This window comes from Schistocerca piceifrons, chromosome 11 (assembly GCF_021461385.2).
Source record: "Schistocerca piceifrons isolate TAMUIC-IGC-003096 chromosome 11, iqSchPice1.1, whole genome shotgun sequence".
Taxonomy (NCBI): domain Eukaryota; kingdom Metazoa; phylum Arthropoda; class Insecta; order Orthoptera; family Acrididae; genus Schistocerca; species Schistocerca piceifrons.
In genome coordinates this window covers 81,579,576-81,583,557 of record NC_060148.1, presented here as the reverse complement: position 1 = coordinate 81,583,557, position 3,982 = coordinate 81,579,576, and the positions used below count along the sequence as shown (strand labels likewise).

Sequence of the window (3,982 nt, the reverse complement as noted above, 5' to 3'; positions counted from 1 at the left end):
ACCAATATCAACCCGATACTCCAACTCGTTCCACACTCTCTGTAGCATATCAGGCGTAACAGTTTGGATAGCTGCTGTTATTTCTCGTTTCAAATCATCAATGGTGGCTGGGAGAGGTGGCCGAAACACCATATCCTTAACGTACCCCCATAAGAAAAAATCGCAGGGGGTAAGATCAGGGCTTCTTGGAGGCCAGTGATGAAGTGCTCTGTCACGGACTGCCTGGCGGCCGATCCATCGCCTCGGGTAGTTGACGTTCAGGTAGTTACGGACAGATAAGTGCCAATGTGGTGGCGCTCCATCCTGCTGAAATATGAACTGTTGTGCTTCTTGTTCGAGCTGAGGGAACAGCCAATTCTCTAACATCTCCAGATACTGTAGTCCAGTTACAGTAGCACCTTCGAAGAAAAAGGGACCAAAAACTTTATTGGCTGAAATGGCGAACAAATGTACAACTAAATGAAACTTTATAGCTCCCTTAATTCGCCGACAGATAGTGTTTAGCTCTGCCTTTTGTCGTTGCAGAGTTTTAAATTCCTAAAGTTGTGGTATTCTTTTTGAATCACCCTGTATATTGGACACAGGCGGCGCAGTAGTTGGCACATTGGACTCGCATTCGGGAGGACGACGGTTCAAACCTGCGTCTGGCCATCCAGATTTAGGTTTCCCGTGATTTCCCCAAACCGCTCCAGGCAAATTCCGGGGTGGTTCTTTTGAAAGGACACGGCCGATTTGCTTCCCCTCCCTTGACTCAATCCGAACTCCGTCTCCAATGACTTCGATGTCGACGGAACGTTAAACCCAATCTTCCTTTATTAAAAAAAAATAAATAAATAAAAATAAAAAAAGAAGCTCAAATGGCTCTGAGTACTATGGGACTTAACATCTGAGGTCATCAGTCCCCTAGAACTTAGAACTACTTAAACCTAACTAAGCTAAGCATATCACACACAGCCATGCCCGAGGCAGGATTCGAACCTACGACAGTAGCAGCCGCGTGGTTCCAGAATGAAGCGCCTAGATCCGATCGGCCACAGCGACCGGCCTTCCTTCTTCCTTTCTTCACCTATTGGTGGACATTAATATGGGATGTGTTCATCCCTGGCTTGAAATCTGCTGGAGTCATATTCTGTGAGATATCAGGGCTGCCATTCCGTCACAGAGTTTCATTCTTCCTCAAGGGCCGAAACCACAGAAGATAGCGATCTTGGATGCCGGGGTCTGGATCGAAGACTACGTTCTCACGCCTAAAGGTGTTCCAATGGGTTCAGGTAGGACCTCTGGGCAAGCCAGTCCATTTTACGGATGTCATTGTCTACAAACCATTGTGTCGCAGATATTGATTTTTGACAGGGTGCATTGTAAAATGAAGTTGGAGGAGGTGGAGAAAGGAAAATGCAGGGAAGGAATTCGTGATGTACACTTTCATTCGCTCTATATAATTTGAAACGAAAGTCGTCTGACCAGGCAACATGTTTCCAGTCAACAGTGCAATGTCGGTGTTGACGGGCCCAGACGAAGCGTAAAGCTTTGTGTCGTGCAGTGATTAAGGGCACACGAGTGGGCCTTCCGGCTCCGAAAGCCCATACGGACGATCTTCAACTTCGGTAGTCCTGTCTTCCTCAGTTGCGTGTAATATTACGGTATATTGATAATTTTTACTTGTGGACCGTCTGACAGCAACTGAATAAATCACAATTTTAGTGCCATACCCGTTTCGCCTTTATTTTCTGCAAGGCATAATCAGTGGCAGGTTGCGTGGACAATTTCTTACACATTACGCTCCTGTTGCATTCTTGGTGGTGTTTTTGTTCTTATGAATGCCAATTTCCGGTTTTTTCTTCCACACATTCCACAGCACTATGAACTGAACCCTTGTTTCAATGCAATGTTTTGGCTTCTGTTCAGAAACCGCAAATTGGCATTCATAAGAAGAACACCACCAAGAATGCAACAGGAGCGTAATACGTACGAAATTGTCCACGTAACCTGCCACTGATGATGCCTTGCAGAAAATAAAGGCGAAACGCGTATGGCACTAAAATTGTGTTTTTTTCAGTTGCTGTCAGACGGCCCATAACTAAAAAATTAGCAATATACCGCCATATGGACGATGTTTCGTTGAATCGTTCGTACGCTGACACTTTTTGATGCCCCAGCAGTGAAATCTATAGCAATTTACGGAAGGGTTGCACTTCTATCGTGTTGATCGATTCTCTTCAGTCGTCGCTGCTCCCGTTCTTGCAGGATCTTTCTCCGGCCGCAGCGATGTTGGATATTTCATGTTTTACCAGATGCCTGTACACTCGTGAAATGTTCTTACGGGAAAATCCCCTCTTCATCGCTACCTAAAAATGGTTCAAACGGCTCTGAGCACTATGGTACTTAACATCTGAGGTCATGAGTCCCCTTGACTTACAACTACTTAAACCTAACCAACCTAAGGACATCAACATACATACATGGCAGAGGCAGGATTCGAACCTGCGACCGTAGCGGCCGCGCGGTTCCAGACTGCAGCGCCTAGAACCGCTCGGCCACAGCGGCCGGCCATCGCTACCTCAGAGATGCTGGTCCCATCGCTCGTGCGCCGACTATAACACCACGTTCAAACTCACTTAACTCTTTGAAGGGCAGGCAAAACTGTAACTAACCACATACGTAGACGGTTTCAATGGGCAGTCGTCACTGTGGCTAACCACATAATATTTTCTCCCTTTACCGCTCAGGGGCCAGTAGCCTCTCTGCCAACCACCTAATTGTTGCCTAAAATACCGCTAGATGGCAGTGCAGGTCTTTTGCGCGAATTTTTGCCACGTATTCAGAACAATAGTTGATACTTCTTCATTGTGAACACTGTTCTTGGAAGCGGCGTGCAGTATTCTGTGTAGCTCTTCTTTATACGACTGTTTTTGGTAAGTAATTGATTATATTTACGTGTTGATCGCACATAAGTCTACGTGTAATGTAACTTTAAATTGAAACAGAATTTTCCGTGTTTTACAGACAAATTTCTGCTCCACCCAGTATATTTTCTTCGTCCTCCAATCGAATATGTCTATCCGAAAAGGAATAACTGAGGACGAATGTTACCGAATTTTATTTGAAGAAATATCTTCTAGTGACAGCAGTGTTGACAGTGATGGAAATGACCCCCACATTCACGACAAGCTGCGCAACTCCTAGTCTTGTGTGCAGTCGTGTGGTTCTAAATTTAACCAGTTGTCTTCATGGAAAGAATCATATTATTTTCATGGACAATTATTTTACATCATATGATCTATTCGGCAACGGCCTTGCCGCAGTGGATACACCGGTTCCCGTGAGATCACCGAAGTTAAGCGCTGTCGGGCGTGGTCGGCACTTGGATGGGTGACCATCCTGCCGCCATGTGCTGTTGCCATTTTCCGGGGTGCACTCAGCCTCGTGATGCCAACTGAGGAGCTATTCGACCGAAAAGTAGCGGCTCCGGTAAAAGAAAACGATCATACCGACCGGGAGAGCGGTGTGCTGACCACACACCCCTCCTATCCGCATTCTCAACTGAGGATGACACGGCGGTCGGATGGTCCCGATGGGCCACTTGTGGCCTGAAGACGGAGTGCTATATGATCTATTCAAGGACCTAAAATCCATTGGTGTGTACGCTTGAGGAACAATAAATCCCAGAAGGACAAACGTGCTAAAACTCAAGGAGGAAAAGGAACGGGAAAGAGGGGAATTCGATTACAAAATAAGCAATGATGGCATAGTAATCTATAGATGGAAAGATAACAGGGCAGTCAACTTGATTTCAACGTGTGATTCACCATCAGATGTGTCCACAGCAACTCGAAAAATGAAAGATGGAACAATAACCAATGTCACTTGCCCAATTGCATTGAAAGACTACAATTCCAGTATGGACTATGTGGATAATTTTGATCGCCTAAAGTCAGACTATGCTATTGACAGAAAAAGCAAGAAATGGTGGGTGAGATTG

The 3,982-nt window shown here is 45.6% G+C and overlaps 1 pseudogene; it reads left to right on the top strand.

The window, feature by feature from the left end:
* Window positions 1-3,286: 3,286 nt before the first annotated feature.
* Window positions 3,287-3,403, top strand: LOC124720616 (annotated as a pseudogene).
* The last annotated feature ends 579 nt before the right edge of the window (window positions 3,404-3,982 follow it).